General features: G+C 44.0%; 1 protein-coding gene across 2 annotated transcripts in view; it reads left to right on the top strand.

Moving 5' to 3' along the window:
- Positions 1 to 21,133, top strand: part of LOC146857653 (synaptotagmin-9-like) — an 827,160-nt gene that overhangs the window by 639,526 nt on the left and 166,501 nt on the right. The window lies entirely within an intron of this gene.

The following is a 21,133-nucleotide window of genomic DNA, read 5'->3' as shown; positions in this document are numbered from 1 at the left end:
TGCATAGGAATCTTACACGTACCCCTTTGAAATCCTGTTTGGGACAAGAATGTGGGTACCTGATCTTGAATGTACCAGCACAGTGGCGGATGCAAAACCATTTGAACTGAATGACCATTTGGCTGTTTTACAGGAACTCAATGAATTCCGAGCACTACAAATGCACCGCCACTGGGGAAGTTAAACCAGTTCCGACAAGACCTGCCTGGGTCCCGCAGATTGGAGACCTGGTCAGGGAGAAGATCGTGGACAGAAGAGAGTTTGGGCCATCTTACAGAACAGCTGTACCTGTCCTGGCGGTTGTGGAAAGAAGAACAGCACTACATCCGCCTCTTGTCGGCAAAAAAGACAAAATATTCATCTACATTGATCTGATCAAACCGCATCATGTGGCCGATCCTCAACAGTAGGCCGCATGGGGTCCTGAGTAGCTGCAGACCTCCTCTCAATACAGGAAGTTCAGATGGAAAGACTAATAACCTTTCAAGACTCGCCTACACAATGTGCATGAGTAACGAATAATGGAGTAGGAGATCACACCAGTTGGAATTGAAAGAAAAATCAATAAGGAACAACAATGCAAGTTGCAATTCCACCCAATAATGATGTCTACATTAATGTGCCTTCAAACAACACATCTGTCAGTTCTACAAAACCTGCAGACCTACCAAAGATAGATCAAACTGCATCTGGCTATTTCATCAACTTCGATGATTTCTCTTCAGATCCAAGTGAACCTGATCAAACGCCACCAATTTCAAAGAAAGAAAACATTTGCCAATTCTATCTTTTGCTCACAAGACCTACTTAGTGCCACCTTGGTTGCATATTTGGTTCGCAATAGGGGTAGTATGCCTGTTAATTTGGATTGGCACATTGACTGTCTTTATTCTGCTTCTGAACGGACATTATCTCCCAGAACGCTCTGCAGTACAATACATGAACTTGGGCCTAAAACCACATATGTCATCTCATCGTGAAAAAAGAGATTTGTCCCTGGTGAACATTACTGCAATTAGTTTGGGATAAGGTTTCTTATGATGCATATGGCCCCACATTTGAAATTTCCACTTTTCTTTAAAATCTCTTTGAATGATTTAATTACCCCAGTACACGATCTGATGATTGGGACATTGAGACCAAGCTTACAGATTTAGAACAATCTGCTGCATTTTCTTACAGGGAATTGTATGAAGGTACAACTGACTACGATACCATGTTTTGTTACCAGCATTATGGTCATCAAATTTTGCAGACAGCAAGTGTACTACACACTGCTAATGTTTACCATCAATGGGCCCACTGCCTGACACCACCAAAGGATAGTTCTGCTACTTTCACACAGAAATGTGCATACTTTTCAGGGTACAACACATCAGACCCAGAATCATTTTATTACAAACTTGCAATACAGCAAAGAAAATTATGCTGACAAAAACTAAACTGATATACTCAGCACCCTTTATCTCCCAACTCTCCATACAGGGTTTAGACTACTGGAGAGACACTATTGACACAAAATCGAAATGGGGGACAAGAGCGTGGCAGGTTCAGGGAACTGAGGCATTATTTAAAGCTTGCCAAATACCATTACAGATGATTTTCCTGAACAGAAAAGTGCAACAAACCACTTGTTACGGGTTTGCAAAAGTCAAAGACCTGAAAACACAGAGCATACCCACTTAATGGTATTGCGAATAACACAGTTACAAATGAAGGGAAGCATGGTAAATGTACATACAATTCATCATCTCCCAGTTGGAAGGGTTGGTTTGGCCAGTAGACACGAATAGGTGTCACTCAAGATTCAGGGGTACAACCGAAGGGTTTAGTATCCATAGGCCCGACCCACGCTATGTACACATAGACGACCCAGGGGTAGTGACTACTTATAATGTTGGGAAGTTGTGTCTAGATTGGCTGGAGACCTCAACACTATCACAGGTGAAACAACACTTGTCCCTTTTGTCCGACAACCTGGATCTTAGGGATATCTTGTTAGGTTCCAAGAAACCACGTAGGAAACACTTCTTATACACCATCTATAATGAGGTTTGGAAAGTCTCCCAACAGGAAGCTGCAGAGAAACTATGTGAGATAGATAGAATTAACCTGGAAAAGGCTTTACCTGTGGTAGACCATGGCATGACCACACTTTCGTCTCATATTTATTCACTGGGCGACATTGTGTCCTCAGCTATCGACATAATGGAACGATATATTTTTTTTTTACAACATGGACAATCACAGTTACGCGCTATTATGCTTCTAAGCTGGATGCTCCAATCATTGCGTTCTGGCCACGTTCCATGGCGACACATTACAGACACAAATCTGTTTTTGGCTTACAATCTGACCAACAGACAATTGACCATGGCTCGCAGAGATGCGAAGTACACCATGCTGCTCATTGAAAAACTAGAGAAGTTACCTTTTACTGTAGCAGAATCACTGTTAACGGAATGGTTAATCCAGGGCTATATCACACTGCCAATTACCACATTCCAATTCCAGTACAGCCTGAAATATTAACCAGTAGGCCAATATGAAGCGTTGGGCGAAGGGTACATACAAGAAAACTGGGAGTTACCATACACATATAGGTGCAGGAACAAAGACAAGGAAGTTTTTCTGAGTGGTTCTAACTGCAAAAAGGCCTTTAGTGGGTCTTTAATGTGTAAAGAAATTTCGCTGCACGGTGCATGTAATTGGTCAATAGCGAACTTGTCCTGCAACCTGAAGGGTTCTCCGGTTGCCACAATTCATCCGGTTTTCGAGTTACTTTCAGATGGGAGTTACTTGATGCTGAATGACCAAGGCTGTTGTGGTATGACACCAGCATTGCTTATCTAGTGACCGTCAACTCCAGAGTTGTTTGTTGTAAGCAAGTATTGATTCCCCCAGCTCGCACAGTTAGGGAGGCACCACTGTGGCCTTCACTGAAAGTATCCAACATAGGGTTTGATTCTCTGAGCAGACTGACAGCCATGCTGTTTCAGTATAATTTGGCCTTAACTTCAGCCCGAGAGACTTTTGATCTCCATGTGGCAAGGTCTTCGGTAGAGATACAGGCGTTGAATCGTACTAACTTCCCTCTCCATTTCGGGCAACTTGTCCATCGTATCTTTAACATGTCTGATATGAGTGGTATTGTACACTTATTTAAGAGCATTGGATCAGGTCTGTTAACCACCTTTCAAACCATTTTTGGAGTGATTCTATCATTTAACACTCCATATTTGGAAGTGTTTTTGGAGGGCTTCCTTTGGTCCTGCTTTCGGTGGCAGGCATCCTGATTTTACTTCTGTTGCTTCGTAATGGATGTCAGCATCACTCAAGACATGGAGAAAGCACTGCTGGAGCGACGTTGTCGTGAGCAATTGGTGTTCTAAATGGGGTTACCTTGGCTTCAAGAGCTGAGTGAGCATTGGTTTCTGTCTTTCAGACCGGCCTGGCTTGACTGCAATCTATCAGTCTTCCACTGCCTCTTTTGAGGATTCGGATGTGTGATGGACCTCTGTCTGACACTTCCATCGGTTGTACCTCCGGACATAGACATGCTCCTGGTTCCTTTACGGGCCCATGTGCATCGTTGTCTACAGCATATTCCCAAGTTGATGATGGCGTTCCTAAAGGCTCCATGGAATGCTTCAGCTCCTGTTGGACCAGAGAACGGCTCTGCAACGGATGTACAAACATCAGTCTCAGGCACACAGGCATCTACTTCTTCTCCGATGGTTGCCGTGTAAAAAAAAGATAATGACCACCTCTGCTTACTTGATATCATACTGGAGGTACTAGAAGGACTGCCACATGCGGATGCCATGTACTGTGATGTTGAGTCTTCAGCGCAGGATTCTTAAACAATCTGCCCATTCCTGTGCTGGGAACCATTTGGGCAATTTTTAAACATGTACCATAATTGAAGGTCGAATAGACTATGTTTTCTTCTTTGCTCTCTCTGAACATAGTGGCTTTCAAGGTGCTCAGAAAAACAAGATCAATATATAGTTTGTTCCAATATATAGAGGACACTTTTATGAATGCTCTGTAGGGAAGAATGCTTTTCAATCCAGACTTTGCTTTCAAGACTTTTTTAAGTGCTGTTTAGTGTGCTTTTAATATAAAGGATTTTTTTATATTATAATTATTGAAACCGTTCCAAACTTCATTCTATGTATTCTGAGAAAAGCAAGCACGAGTGACTGAATGATAGATACCGTATTGTTTCCACGATACCTGAGGAATCGGGGTTGTCATGGTCAGTGGTTGCCAGAAACTACCTACCACACTGTACAGAGAGGCTATAGTGGCACTGAAGAGCTAGCAGGTCTAACGGCTGATTCATTCTGTGGGTGTGCAGAGTCTGTCTGCACACCAAACTCTCAGTTTAAGTCATCCAAAATGTGCAGGTCTTGGGGTGTCCTAGGAACTACATGACAGTAGGATTGCCATTAGTAATGTAAAAAAGGCCTTTAAAGGGTAATACATAAACACCACAGCTACAATGCCCCCTGGCACCAAGGTAATAATATTAGTATTCCCAATGCTGCATGTTTATTATTCAAATATCAGCATTAAATATATTTGGGAATCTATGGGCTGTGAAAAAACACATGTTTTCATATCAGCTATACACACTTCAATTTTGGTATATATATATCTTGTTAGAATTCCCAAATCCCTGGTTGGTTGAGGTAGGTACCGCAGGTCAAGCAGGGACCGTGAGCCCCAATGTTAGGGAAAAAACAGGTCACCTCTAGAGATAGCCCCCGCTCCACCCCTTGGTAGCTTGGCACGACCAGCCAGGCTTATCTTCAAGGCTAATGTGTAAAGTATTTGCAATTACACTCACAGCTATCCAATGATGACACCACAAATAGACTCCACACGAGTTTCATAGAAAATGAGTATATGTTTATAAAACGACATACGATGCGACCACACAATACTAAACCAACATATGCGTCGGGGTAATGGTCCCCCTGGCCTATTATTAGTGAGCTAAACTAAACAATCCTACGTAATCCTAATGTCCTAATATGCAGTTCAATATGCAACAGTCAGGTACTACACAACATAAGAATAATGCAGATCTTAATACGGTTATCTGGCAATTTGTACTGTCACTGTAATGCAATGCGTAAAGCAACAACGTGGTAAACTGTTATGCCCCCATAATGCAATGCGTATGGTCCCCCTTCAGGTACTCAGTTAGGAAAAAGCAATGCAACTTGTAACACAGTATTCAGGCAGTTCCTTATGCGAAACTAATGCAATGCGGAACACATATATCCGGCAGTTTGGCATGCAACACTATTGCAATGCGTAATACGACAATCCGGCAGATCGTGATGCAGGACTAAGACAAAGCGTAACACATCTATCAGTCAGTTCATTATGCAAACCTAGTGCAATGCGTAACACACCTATCAGGCAGTTTGTTAGGCAAACTTATGCAATGGGCAATACGACAAACAGGCAGTCTGTTGTGCAGAAATAAAGCAATGCATTCTACAATCATCAGATACTCCGCTACGCAGAAGTAATGCAATAAGTAAGTTACTCCAGCACCGTTCACGGTGCCTCCGACGGTCTCTCCGCCACTCGTGCTGGCTTGCGGTTAGTCTCTGGCCACAGTTGCCCCCCACCACACGGGTAAAATAGAACACAGTAAAGGCAGCTTCGCACTCAGGCCCCGGTGCTGCCACTCCCTTGGCACATGGGCCTCAATCCGAGCCGAAGCAAAGGCTCGCGCTGCAGGACAGAGAGAGAGGCCGAGAGCGTATCCCTCCGAGCCCGTGCCCCACCCCAGGAGTCAACACACGTTACCTGGGGGGCGCAAACCCACTCTCCTCTCCTCGTCCAGCGACTTGGGTCTCCGATGCAATCTTTGACTTTCCGGGCAATGAGAAGATCCCAGGCTGCACACTACACCCGCACTCAGAGTCACTAAGACTCATGGGAACTCCGGGTGCACGATAACCAGGCAACTCCTCACGAGGGTCTCAGGCTACGCACGACACATGCACGCAGTGTCACTGAGACACACTTGATCTTCTTGTGCCCACGTTCACAAGGCACAAATTGCGCAGGTCTCAGGTAGTAGAAAGCACACGCACTCCGCGTCGCTGAGACACACTTTATCCTCCGGTGCCCCCGATCACAGGGCACCTCTTGCGCAGGTCTCAGGCAGTAGAAGGTATACGCACATAGCGTTGCTTGAGACAAACTTTATCTCCCAGTGCCCCCGATCACAGGGCACCTCCAGCGAGGGTCTCAGGCTGCGCACAGCACACACACACAGCGTCGCTGAGGCACACTCGCTCTTCTGGTGTGCACGATCATGGGCCAATCCACATGAAAGTCTCAGGCTACCCCCAAGCACACGCACACAGCATCACTGAGACTTACTTGGCTCCTCGGTACACACGTTCACAGGACGATCCTCTCGAAGGACTCAGGCTAGATAGAGCACACGCACAGTGCGTCACTGAGTCTCATTTGGAACTCCAGGTGCCCAAGATCACAGGGCACAACTTTCTAAGGTCTCAGGCTAGACAGAGCACACGTACCCACGGTGTATCTGAGAGTCTTCTCTGGAAACTTTTGTGTTCCTCTGTTTCCAAACAGGGATCCAGCTCACCTTGCGCCCTTGGGGATAGTTACTTCAGGACACAGCACACAGCAAAGTCCTTCAAGCAGGGGGACACAGCACACAGCAAAGTCTCTACAGGCTTTCCTTGGTTGAAACAGCAATCTGCAGGCCAGCCCCAGATCACACAGCAAGAGCAGTCCTATCCAGCAGTCTCTTCAGTTGTTTCCTCCTTGGCAAAGGTTGCTCTTGATCCACGAAGTAGCTCCAGTCTTGTTCACACTTGATCAAGGGGCTTCAGCTCGTATAGTTATACCCCTCAATGACTTTGAAGTCTTTGTGTTACAGGGGGCACTGACCCCTGCTCAAACCAGTTCTGGGTGCCTCCCTACCAGTGACACCTTCTCCCTTTGATTAGTGGGGGTCTGGATTCTCAATCACTCAGCAGGAGATGGGACAATTGTTTTATAGCACCAACCGAGGCCTCTTCACCTCTAGGCCTACTCCTCCTCCTACACACCAGATGCAGGTCATCCTGTGCTGTCTCACCTCCTCCCCTGGGTCAAGACATTCCCCAGATCTTATTGCTTTCCTAAATCTAGCCAGTCAATCCACAACCAGGCAGAGACACACATAAATGTTTAAAGCACAAAAACCCAGCCACTTTTGAAAGAGTGGCTTACAAACACACAATGCAAAAACCCTCTTCATAAAAAGATGTGTTATTGCAGGGTGAGTTCAGGCATACTAAACTTCACCTTTCCATCTTAAGCCTTTGGGGAGATAGGCTGGAAAACATATTATACAGCCTCCCGATTCTATTCTAATGGGCAAGATGGCCTTTCAGCAGTGAAAACGAAATGGAGATTATTCCACTGCCAGGACATGGCACACACTATGGTACATATCCCACCTTTCACATGCACTGCACCCTGTCCAGGGGGTACCCTAGACCTACCATAGGGGTGCCTGATGTGTATGGAAAGGGAAGGGCAGGGTCTGGTAAGTGCGTGCACTTACCGGAACAACATGGCAGTTTAGGAAACTGCAAGCAGGCCCTGCAATGGGAGGCCTGAGTTCCCTTTCCAAGGATACTTGAGTGGGTGGCACAATAAGTGCTGCAGGCCCACCAGTAGCATTTGCATTACTAGCCCTGGCACACATAGTTCACTTTACTAGGGAATTTACTAGTAAAGCAAACATACCAATAATGGACAACCAATCACCATTACACTTTACACAGGGAACACTTGCACTTTGACACTGTTTAGCAGTGGCAAAGTGTCCAGAGCATCTAAGATGGCAACACATGTCAGAAAAAAGGTCTAGGGGAAAAGCAAACAGTTTAGGGAACTTTAGCCAAAAAGGGCCAAGTCCCACATATATTAAATCAACCAAACAAAAGCTTCTAATTTGGTAGGCTGTGCTCCATACTGGAAAGCTACTCACAGGTAGCTGAAGAGCTACTAGTAGCTCATGAGCTACTCGTTGGAGAAGCCATAGAGCCTTGAACCCAGTGGGCAGTGTGTATTGTTTTTGTCTGCCGTATTTTAGTTTGGGTTCATATATAAATACTCCTTTTTTCATAGAAGCAAGTATTTGACTGGACAATCATGTATTACTGCTATTGAACATATTTTGACTTGTAAGCCTATGTTCAAACCCGGTAACTCCCTTCCCTCCCAATAAGCCTAGGAAGGCTTTACCCACTCTACCACTAAAGGCATACTTGGCTCAGTTGCTCAGGGTCCATAGTAATTCGGATCCAGGGAAACCAGGAGTAAAAGGCATCAACCCCCACGGCTGGTTCCAATAGCTCCTGCTTGCCCTGTAGCCCACACTTTTTTGTTGTAGAAAAGTGCCTACTCTCTAAAGGGCATATCAGCAACAACCGGCGATAATTATCGCTAAGCACACTTAGCGCTAGCGTGGATTTTTATCGCTGAGATAGCGTACTATTAGCAACGCTTATCTCAGAAGCGATAAAAATCCTAGCGCTAACTGACAAACGTGAGATTATCACTGGAAACCCAGCGATAATCCCACAAAGTTTGTCGATGGCTTGCTGATAGGGCCTCACATACTTAGCCATGATATCGACCTTCCATAGGATATCATGGCTAAGTCCGTTTCAAAGCAGGCGTAAGGAAAGTAGCGATAACAGAGGTTATCGCTACTTTTCTTGTCGCTATGCTGCTTTGCGTGAGGCTTGATAATAGGAGAAATGCCGCTTAGCGACATTTCTCCCGATATCCTGGGGAGGACCGCTTACTTTGCATCTCATTAGAGATGCAAAGATGGGCGTTAGGAATTCAGGCGCTAAGGCAAGGTTTCACGCGATAGCGTGACCTTGCTAATATAGCGATAAACTTTTGTGGCCCTTTTCGGCCGAAAATGGCCACAAAAGCAGAGATAATTTTATATCGCCGCCTTGTAGATATGCCCCCAAATACTTCAAGCTATACTCTGCATGTCTCTCATCTTTGATCTTTGATCTTGCATTAATTACATCATTTTTGAGTATGGACCACACCATGTTATTTCTCAAGGCCAGCCACAGATTTCGGTGTTATGCTTTAAATTATAAAGACATTTGATAAAGAGATATTTTAAGAAGTAGCATACAAGATTTAGATTTTGTTCTCATTCTTTACTCCTGGTCTACGAATGTCTTCTCTGTGACCTATTGTTGTTAAGATATTATGCACCCAACCACCTACTGCTACAATTACTGCAGCTAGACGTCGCCCCATTGCGAGCCTGTTCCTTGTCATCTGTAAGAGCATTGTATAGAATTAACTCTACTAATCAAACTTATAAAAGAGAATGTCTGTTCATAATTCAAAGTTGCATTTCTTTATTGGCGGCACAGTTTTGGCCTGCCAACTAGAAAATTAGTGTGCCCAAATCTTAAGAAATGTATGTCTAGAATTGTGTCATGTATGCAGTGATGAGAACCAATCACTTGTTGAGGCAATCGAAGAGGCGGCCATTTAGTGCCACGGACTTCAATTATTTATTTGATATTTTTATACACTTTAAAAGACTTCTGACATTGTATCTTTAAGTCACTTTCTTCTGTTTAATTTATTCCCTGTAAGCCTTGGCAAATTGGCTTGGAGTCTGCAAAATCACTTACAGAGGATTTCGTTTGTGCTGTGAACTAAGCATGACAACTTACTCAATTCCTCTGATCCGAATCGTGCAGTATATTCCTTCTGAAGTTCTGCCAATTATGCCAAGGAATACTAATTCAGAATATGTAAACCCACAGTGTCGTGGTGACATTACGTAAGGCGGAAGAAGAATCCTAGATTGAAACCTCTGACATTAAGAGCTGAGTAATAAAACTAATGGTGTTCATTGATTTTTCCTCCCTCTCTTTTATATCTGCCATGGGCACTGATAACATTTAATAGAAAATGAGAGCTGCTTGTTTGAGGTGGCAGGAAATTACATCTAAATGCATCCATTTTGTTCCATACTGTCATTGTCATCCGTTCTTGGATTGTCCTTTGTTTATTATTTCACATAATCAAAGTTGTATTGTATAGAATAAGGTTAAACTGTAAATAATTGAGGTGGTCGACATTTTTTATTTTTAACATAATTTTCTTTATTCAAACAAACTAGTGTGAACTGGGAACGTTCAGATCCTTCATATACAGATGTTGAAACATTGCATGAGGAGTAGTAATGTCAGCTCTGTGGGCATTAAAAACTAAAAATGGGTGGGACAGCTGGATATGGACCTGGTTATTTTTATCGTTCCACTGTTGACGTGAAGGAACTAGTTTTCCTTTTAATAATAATAATAACCTTGAATTTGTAAAGCGCACAGCTACCTCCGAAGTGATTACCCAGCGCTGGGGGCCCTCGGGAAGATTAAGCGAGCTATTGCCCAGAGTCACATGGTGCTGGGCTGACCTGCCGCCGGCGCCAGGGATCAAACCGTGAACCCCGTGGTCCGGAGCAGGTGCATAACACAAGCCCCCGCAACCCCTGCAGTCCGGGGGCCCCTGAGCTGCAGGGGCCCTCCTCAGCACTGTACTAACACGGGCCTGAGAGCTCCAGATTAAATCCGGAGCGGGGGCCCCTCCGTGTACTTTGCAGGGGCCCCCCTCAACTTTCCTTACACCAGTGGAAAAAATGTTTTGAAAGAAACGTGTTTTTAGGGGATGCAACTCCACGATTATTTGCTGCACCTTCAACTACTAATTTCAGAATTAATTATTCACACAGAGGATCTGAAGTAAGAACTCTCCAGTAACTCTTCAGTTAATATTAAACACAATTTCTATAGCAGACAGTGTTGTTTTTGAGATTATTAAAGATAGTGCCAGTAATAACCACTGTAGTTTTACCATCCTTGTGAAAATTAATGGCCACGTTAACTTGCCAGAAATCTAAGCTGCATGTCTGCATTAATGCCCTCTTACCTATGTGCAAAAACAACAGTTGATGGACAGAATGCAGAACAATGTCATACATTCACCCCAGTACAGAGATCTGTGCCTAAATCCATCGTTTTTTTGCTCACCATGCCATTCTATATTGAATGTTGCCATATGCAAATCAGTCTTGACCCTGTGCCTCATGGGAACAGTCCAGCCCGAACTGCCAAGCCAGGTCCTCTCTGGACTGGAAACAAGCATCCTAGGACCGGTTTGACGGGGGGAGAATGTTTGCATTGTCAGCATTCCGTCCATCATTTGTTTGCTGTAACACTTTTACCTTTATGAGCATATTAAATTTCACCATGGTCGTGATACAGGTCTGCCTGATGGGGAAAAAATAACAGCTGAAGTGTTGGAACAGCAAGGCCATAACACTGAGTTATTTAGCTGATATCCAATAGATTTTAGATTGTTCTTAGCGTAAAATAGTCTATGCTAGTTTTCTATATTGTTGTGTAAAAATGCTACTGTAATCAGTAGAAGATAAGCCATAACAGCACATGGACCTATTTTGTGCGCAGGATCAGGGCGCACTCACAATATTTTTAGACACATCTAAGAAAGTAGTTAATAGGATGAGTACTAGCATGGGGAAAACATGGATAGATGAGGCATATTCTCTCACACAACCATTAATTGCTCGAAACTGAGGTGTGTACTCTTCGAGTTGTACCCCAGACTAGTAAAGAGGGAATCCAGGCACACTCATTGGCACTTCATATTCCCTGACTGCTGCTGCAAGGGGAGCTTGCTAGCAATGCAAGCACCAAAGAAGGAGTGCTGACTGATAGCATGTTGGGGAGGATGGTTGATCACTCAAATCCTGGGCTTTTGTCTTTGCTTGAAACACTGCTGTGAAAGAGCCGATTGTAGGCCCCACTGTTTGTGAATGAAACATTGCACAAACAGTGCATTGGATACTGTGCAATGGTCCTCAGTTGGACTGAATGATGGAAACCATAGCTTTGGTTACAGGCCTAAGAGTACCATTCATGCATGGACGCAGACAGTGAGTGGGACCTGTGTCAGATTTTAAATGGAATTACAGTAATGGAATGTTATTGTCAGTACGATCCCCACATGTTTGCCTTATAAGGTCCGTTGAAACACAAGACATGTCCCTTGTGGCTGCAGGTAAGAAGTTTATATGTTATGGTCATCCACGTTATTGTCAAGAGGGAATTCAAAGTTTGGTACAATCAATCAAAGTGCTTAAGAGAAAAACCCATTTAACTCACCTGGCAGCAAACCTCCTACACAAACTCCATAACCTGAGAAAAGCAAAGACTTCACCACCAGAGTAATCAGCCATACTTCCACCAGAAATTACAGCATCTTACACCAGCAGTACCATCACACTCCAGCCCTATAGCCAGTGTGTGTATGTGTATGAACCCCTGGCAACAGGACTTTAGATATTCCTGAACGAAACTCTGCAACTGAATCCTGGACCTTCGACGATCTGTTCAACGCCAGGTGACTGAAGAGGCTCCCTTGGAGTAAAGGAGTTACTCCCCTGCTTGGCAGGTACCAAAGAAGCATCTGCCAAGGCTGCATCTCCGAAGCTCCCGCTGGACGCCGAAGACTTTGCAACACCAGAGGTGGATTTACAGACTTCCCAGAGGCCGACCCGAGTCCCCAGCAAAGCTAAGACCCACAGTCCTCGTGAGTAATGTGGAACTGGAACCCCTGGACACCGTGCACATTTGCAAGTGAATCAGCTTCTCGACGTTCCCTGAGACTGTGCATTGAGTTACTTGTAGCCCAGACCCCAAGCAGAGAATCCACCAAAGACTGTTGACCTAGTCACCCCGGGAGACTCGTGGGCCGCCATTTTGTGATTCCTCTTGAGGTCCCTTCGCGATCCCTGGTCCGTCAACTGGTGGGTCTCTGTGAAGGTAACTCTGACTTTCTTTGGGGTTCCCTGGTTGCTCCAGATGTGCCCTCACTCCTCCTTGCTGGGGGAGTCCCTCAGACCTTGCTGGTCCACACCGAAGCATCTTTCTCCTTTCTGCGTGGGTTGCTGTTGCCAAGGCTTGTTGTGTCCAATCCGGGCACCAACGCTGCAGCACTCGACATCCTTTGTGGGACAGCTTGAATCCAGCTCCTGGTCATCCTTGACGCCTTCTAGTCCTTGTGGCTGAAGAGTCAAGCTTCACCTTCTTCACCTGAAACACCCGACATCGGTGGGCATTCATCGATCGTGCCCCTGGTCACTGGCAAGTGACTCAGACTCTGTCCCCTCTGCTTTCAGGTTCTTCACATCTTTGATCCAGGCTTGGATCTCTTCGGACACTTTGCATCTTCCCGGCAGCAGCACTTCTTCGCCAGCTTCAATTGAAAACGATGACACGACACAACACCATTTGACACCTATGCACCCGGCTTCCCTGGGTGAGGTAACTCGAGTACTCCGGAGCTCCCGTGGGTGTTGACTGTAGAACTGTCTAAGTCCAAAAGGTGTGTTTCTAGTTCATCTCTAAGTGTCCTTTATCTTTAAAAATCTAACCGCGACTTTCCTCATAGAAGTTAACGGGAGCTCGCGGCTGTGTTCTCACACTGCACACGGCCCCCGTGGGTCCCCTGTGTCACTACCTTGGGTGGTTCCTTAGGGTCTCAGTGATTCTACAGGCTCTAGGCCTTGTATCTAGTTAAGTCGGTGTCCTTCTACCACTATTTTAGTATATGGTTTGGCTCGCCCCTAGGGCCTAACATGTATTTGTGCTACTTTACTGTAATATTTGTAACTTTTGTATTTTGACCTCTAGCCTCATAAAGAGACTAGTAGGGTGTGTTTAGTAATAAATACATATATTTTATATATATACCCGGTGTGGTTTCCTTTCGTTTAGCCACTCAAGAGGTAATAGACTGGTAAAACAAGCTGCTTTACATTCCTTCAAGACTTAGCCTGAAGGCTGCTCTCCATACCTACCACTAGGATAGCTTTCAATAAAGGTTGTCTTTAACCTATCATCAATAAGGGGTTGTTTGGACTGGTGCAAGGTACCCACTATAACTAGTGGACAGCATATACCAGGCCAACTTCTCACACAGTGTCCCTAGACACTACTGCAGCTAGCTTTTCTACATAACACTGCCTGCACTAGACAGGAGGTAGTGCTCAGACAAAGTGCCCCGCTATCAGTGCTCCTGCACAGGATCCCAACAGTACCTGTGTCTACAAAGTACCTTGCTACATAGTATTAATCAGTCAGTTCTTCAACTGAACGGAGTACAGGACTGCAATCAGTTCTCCAACGCAGGAAACACTCCAACCCTCTGCTCTGCAGCTGGCGCTTCTCCACAACAGTCTGTGTTTGTAGTTGGCACAGTTAAACCACACTGTAGATGTCAGAGCTTCTCAGCCAGCTCCCACACAACTTTGGAAGTTTCTAGACGTATGATGCTATATGATCACCCACCTTTCTATATGGATATGTGTATGAATTTATAGCCACCAAACGGGCAGCTCAGTTTTAAGGAGCATGTGGCACTAAAAAATGTCCCAATTTATGCCTTTGAAAATGACTGCCTTCTACATGTGTCATATTCATGCTTGCATAAATGTATGGCACTATCTGAAGGAAATGTCTGCTCTTCCTGGGCATTTCAACTATAATAATAAAGGTACATGGTGTTTTGGGAGGATTATGTCCAAAGCATGGCTGCACTCCTGAGGGAAACACAAGGCAGCGTGCACATGGTCATCATATCACAGAAGACATGTTGCATCCAAATGTAATGGGGTGTAGGAGATATACAGTGTCTAATAAATAGAACACCCAAACCCCAAGAGGCTACCAGTACATGGACAGAAAGCAGAGCCCTCGCTAAAATATCATACTAAAACATCAGTGTGACCAGAAAAACACCGACCTACCAGAAATCGCTCAGAGATCTAGGCAATCAGGGATTCTGGCTCCATAGGACCCTTGTTCACAAAGGGTCATTATTTGCATCATCAAATCTATGGTTAGTGGGGGACCTGGTGAAGTAATTGATTGGATGAAAGGATTTGGATCCAGCCAATGATCTTTAAACATCGACAGAGCCAAGGTTTAAATATGCTGGTTAAATTTTGAAGTGTGCATAAAACAACAGGTGGCAGGTGCACCAGTTCTGCACCTGCCACCTGTTGTTCGTCTCAGAATTTACAAAAAAACAGGTGGTGTAGCAACGCAAGTAAATTCTAAGTAAAGTCCAGTATTTACCTTGAAAATTATTTTAGATTTGTGTCACTTTAAGCAGTGACATTTAACTAAGGGTGAAACTAGCTTGAACACCACACACACATTTTCCAGTTAGGAGGTAGTTGTGTTGTGCTTAATTTGCATGAGAAGTGTTAAGCATAGAGCAAGGTGGTGTATTCACCATGGTTATTCTCACACATTGATCCATTTCTACAATCTTTAGAATTTTTTGGCACAGATTAGGGTTCTGAAAAGAATTTGTACAGATGACTCAAACTGATGCTTTATCTAAGAATTTGGTGGTCTCTGGTGTAATGAATCCGACTAAGTAAGACTCTGCCTTTCTTAGCACGGTAACAGTATGTGAAACTGTAAAATATGACAAATGAATAGGTGCCCCAGTATATAAAAAATGATGGTACGTAAAAATATTGATGGCGTGACCATGGTAAGGACAATGGTGAAAAGAACAACTTCAGTCATAAAAGATTCTTAGCTTAGTGCTTTAGATTGAGAGGTCTGGGAAATAAATTTACCACATTTTTAAATAATGCTATTGAAGGCTGTATGTCACACTTACTGTCCCTTAAAACTCACCTGCAGGTAAACCACCAGTACCGTAACCTGCAAACAAACACAAATGTGCTCATACAGAGGTGTTCAAATATAACTTCACCAGCACTATTTGTGAAAAGAAAGTCCTGTAATCATTCAAGGTTTGTCTGCCTCGCTCATCTTTTTACAGAGTAGCTCTGTTCTATTGCAATTTTACTATATATTGTCAGTATTTTTTCTATAATTGATTCAATCACTGGATTTGGACCATAGCTGAGGTCTTCGCTGTCATATAGGTTCCCCATTACCAGCCTGCCCTTCCTCCTTATTTCTAGACGGTCTAGTAAGACGTTCTTATATGAGATAGACATGGAAAACATGCCCTAGAGGACTGGTCAGCCTTCTTAAAGCTCTTTGCATGCATCTATAGCATTGGTATGTCAAAAACATAGGTGGGAAGCAAGGAATGATGAACAATCAGCGAGAGCTTGTGGTTCAAGATTGTCTATAAGAGGTACACATCAACGAGGGTCCTACTTTGTAGAGGGTGATGCTTCTTGAAGAGATGCCTGTCTAGTTTTTTCTCAATGGCAGGGGGGTTGAGCAGTTCTAATGTCAATGGGATGCTGTTTCAGATACAAGGAGAATAAATGAAGATGGCCTGCCTTCTAGTCTTTGTTCTACTTTTGTAAAGTCAATATTTTTAGGGATTATGGCTGCCATTGCTTATTGAACAGGAAAAAATACTATGTCAAATTAATTTATAAACATAAGCTGAAACCAGACAGAGGTTTAACAACAGCCGCTACCGCCTCTGGTGTGCAGAGACCAGGGGCCCGAGCTCCAGGGGGGGCCCTCAAGCACTGTGAACAGATGGCAGGTGCCTGGCATGAGAGCTCCTGACTGGGTCCAGAGCGTGTGGGGCCCCCTTCAGATACTTTGCAGGGGGGCCCCCTCAAGTTTCGTTACACCACTGGTCCGGAGTCAGGCACCCTGGCCGCTGCACCACACCTCTTCCACTTTTGTAGGATTGTATGGTATTTTGGTTGTGAATCGCCCTTCTTTCTACCTCTGTCCGTTCTCCTGTTTTATCTTTCTCCCCAAGCATTACTGCAACACCCCCACATGCTCCCGCTCTCTCTGCCTCTCCTAGTAATCTCATCTTCCCCACCCTCTCAGTATGCTATTGCAGTTCAAGGCCGCACATTGAGGCTCTTCCGACCTCCTCTATTTCCACCATGTACAAGCATGGAGCCTGTATGCAACAAATATGGCCTCACTGTCTGCTACTCACTGCTCCCTGGTGTTAGCTCTGCTAATCTTTGAAGGCTGCACAGGCAATAGCAGTAACCCCAGGGAGCCATCTCGAAATAATAGTATTGCACCATGTTGCCTCTCGATGCCATGGTTATGTGACAGCTAAAGTGTAGCGTGACCCATTCTGGAATGAAGCAAGAATAAAGCACAGAAAACACAATTTCTGGTACAACTTCCAGCCACGTACTAGAATTGGAAATATGTGGAAAGTATTTCCATTGTGTAAGAACCCAATTGATGTACACCTCTATAAAAATACATACAAAACATAAAAATCAGTTGATTTTTGCTTCTGACATCTGACTTCTGTTCATCAGATTTTGTCGCAGTGTTTTATCCAATGTGAGAGAGAAAATGCTTTCCATGCAAAACAACATTTGAAATTTAAGCCACATGCACCATTTGTGCGCACCTAAAAGATGTCTTATACAAATGTCTTATATGCTATATAAATCACGATAAAGGTTTCCATGTTGTAAGGGAAGATTCATGCAGTGGGGGCCTGTTCAGTGGCTCCTGACTACCCAGATGTAGAAATGACACCTATTGGAAACTAAAATACGTAGGGAAAACCATAAATAAAGATAGATGTCCAGCTTGGAGTGCTGATTGTTGCTGTGACCCTGTGTGACAGAGGTTGTTGTGAAGGAATAGCACAGACTCAGAGATTATCATGAAAAGGACTGTTCAACAAAATAAACAAAAAACGAAGAAGCATTATGAAGTGGCACATCTAAGACTTATACGAGTGCATAGATTCATAAGTCTGTTTAAAAGTGCTTCATGGGAGGAGAAAGTGCTGATTCGTTGTGTCCAGGCCCCAAACATAACCAGCAAGATAATCTTGCCCTTAATGTCCAGAAGAGGGTGAAGAATAATAATACTGTCCAAGATATCATGGCCAGACCTAGTGGAACGAAACTTAAAAGGATGTCAGTAGATCCTCAACACATCTGAAACCTGTTAAGGGCATCTCAGGAAAATGGGAAAAGGCCAATGTAGCAATTTAAAGCCATGATCGTAGCAGCAGACAACACCTTGGAATACAGCCACCGGGTGCAGGATTCTGCAACAGAAGAGCAACTGAGGAAACAACTCCCCACTACTGTGGGAACCCAGTAAGTCTTAGCAGTTGCAAGAGTTCCAGCAGAGGGATACAGAGATCCATTGAAAGTGCAGCACCTGAAGGCTATCATCAAGCCGCTGCTGAAGAAGCAGAACCTTGATCCAGCAGAAACAAATAACTACCGACCTATCGCAAGCCTTCCAACTCCCAACAAAAATCTTTGAGAAAATAATGAACTCGCAGTTGGCCCAATACACTGAGGATAACAACCTACTGGACGATACGCAATTCGGCTTTAGAAAAGGCCATGGTACAGAAACTGCCCTCATTAAAGCATCAGACGAAATCAGGACAGTACTAGACCAAGGTCGTGCTGCTGTTCTAGTGTTTCTAGATCTATCAGCAGCCTTTGGCACAGTCGACCATGCTACACTGATCGACTGTGTCTCAACTATCGGCATCAAACATAGGGCTAAAGTTCTACTAGCCTCTTTTCTCTCTAACCGCACACAACTAGTGAGTCTCGGCAAATTTAAGTCTTCTCCATTTGCCCTCCTGTGTGGTGTGCCACAAGGATCATCTTTGAGTCCGACCTTATTTAATATCTATGTGTCAGACTTGGCTAGGGTCATCAAAACCCACGGGATGGGTGTGACATCTTACGCCGATGACACCCAACTGGTGCTCGCAATCCATAACGTCAGAGGAGCAATTGCAGCCAGCTTCCAAGACGGATTGTTGGCCATCAGTACTTGAATGGCCAACAACTGCCGAAAGTTAAACTCTGATAAAACGGAGGTATTGATTTTTGGTAATCTTTTTCCTGCATGGTCCCCTTCTTGGTGGCCAGCCAATTTGAGACCACCACCGCCCCCGTCTCGAAAGTCAGAAATTCCATGCCAATGCACTTGTCTCCTCATCTTTCTATACCCTTAGGATGGTAAAAAAAACTCCTACCATTCGTTCCATCCAGTGCCGGAAAAACCCTTATCAGCACCCTAGTTATGTCAAAAATTGACTACTGTGATGGTGTCTTCCTCAATGCTCAGAAGAAGGTCATAAATAGACTACGGATGATGATGCAGAACTCGGCTGCTAGAATGCTAACAAGCACCCCAAGTATCAACCAATTTCAAAGGTAGTCCGAAAACTCCACTGGCTACCTATAAGAAGCCGAATTAAATTCAAAGCACTTTGCATCGCATTCAAAGCCATCCACAATATTGGACCTGAGTTCTTGAAAAAGGCTTTGAGTGCCTACACGCCCAACAGACCCTTGCGCTCATCAGTTGCCAACCTCCTGAAGGTCCCTCGAACTAAAAAAGTGTCCTGGGGTGACAGAAGATTCACCGTTGCCACCGCCAAATTGTGGAACACCCTTCCCCTTCACAATAAAACCTGCCCTACCCTGTTTGCCTTTAGGAAACTCGTAAAGACATGACTTTTTAACTAATAACTACCTGTTCCAGGTTTGATCTTCTACACAGTCCGCAGTGCCGAGACACCCAAGAGTATTTGTGTGCTCTACAAATTGCTTAAATAAATAAATAAGGCACAAATCAATCAATGCCTGCCACCCAAGAGCCTCTACACAATTACAAAGAGGCCCACATCTGCTTGTGTCTGCACCCCTAAATGAGGGCAAGTGTCATAAGAAGAGGGTGGGGTCTCTCTAAAGGTCTCAAGGTTCCTACCAGACAACAGATAAAGGTCAGAACTCCCTGGAGCAGGGACACAGAGGGGCATATTATCAAGAACGGCTTTACAATTATAGCCGCTTTAGCGGCAGGAAACTGCCGCTAAAGCAACGATAATGGGCTTGATAATATGCCCTTGAGAATTCCAATAGAAGCCCAGGTTCCGGTGTGAACCTGGGCTTCTATTGGAATTCTCAAGGGCATATTATCAAGCCCATTATCGCCGCTTTAGCAGCAGTTTCCTGCCGCTAAAGCGGCGATAATTTTAACGCCGTTCTTGATAATATGCCCCAGAAAGTTTAGGCTGTCTGCAATGCACGAGATGCCTGAATTCTTGTCAGGATTACGCTATCCATTTCAATTTACGCCCATTGTCCAGCCTACTCTCTGTTGCCTTTTTTTAATATATGGGAGATAACATATAATTATCTTTGGACACAGCATGTTTGTCGAAATCAGTCACACCATAGTAAGTAAAGAAGGGGGCAGTCTTGTGTTCATGACATTACAATAAGCTTCGATGACGGGTTTTAATAATAGTTGGGAGGACCAACTTGCAGATCTGTTTCCCACTTACAGAATGCATCATCAATTTCATTTTAACAGCATACAGCTGTTTCCTTGCATAACAAAAGTAATATTTATATTGGCAAAGTAAAAGATATATGTTAACATATGAAGGGATGTATGCGGTTTATTGCCATGGACTGCTTTGATCAACCACGTTGAAATGCAATAATTAATTTTCTGAGATGCTTTCATTTTGCGGATTAACTTCACATTTTTAGGATGCATTATTTTCTTTGAGTTTAGAAATATGTCTCTTGAGATAAACTGTAACCGGCGAAATGTTATTAACAATATCTAGACAAGCCTAACTAATTATCCATGACATGTTTGTTTACATTTCTTGGAAGATGGACCTGTCAGACAAGAGACATGCATCGGTGACATTTTAATATGCCGGATTGGTTTTAATAGAAATTTAAACTGGATCGAGACACACGTCTCGGTAATCCATCTGCTCGGATCTACCATAGGGTGTATATATCATTCAAAGTTCTCCATTCGAATTTTGATAATTTAAATAGAGTGCAAGTGTAAATATGAATGCTACATTTTGAGTTTTTGAGATAGAATTGTTAATCTAGTTCAGAATTATTATTCTCTTTGGAATGTATTTGCCTTTAAAAGAAAAAAGTCTTCATAATCACCAGTCTCTGATGAAAGTGACGTTCAATCCACATATCTGT

The sequence above is a fragment of the Triturus cristatus genome, chromosome 3_2, assembly GCF_964204655.1.
Source record: "Triturus cristatus chromosome 3_2, aTriCri1.1, whole genome shotgun sequence".
Classification (NCBI taxonomy): domain Eukaryota; kingdom Metazoa; phylum Chordata; class Amphibia; order Caudata; family Salamandridae; genus Triturus; species Triturus cristatus.
Note: the sequence above shows the minus strand (reverse complement) of the source record. Positions and strands in the feature narration are given on the sequence as shown.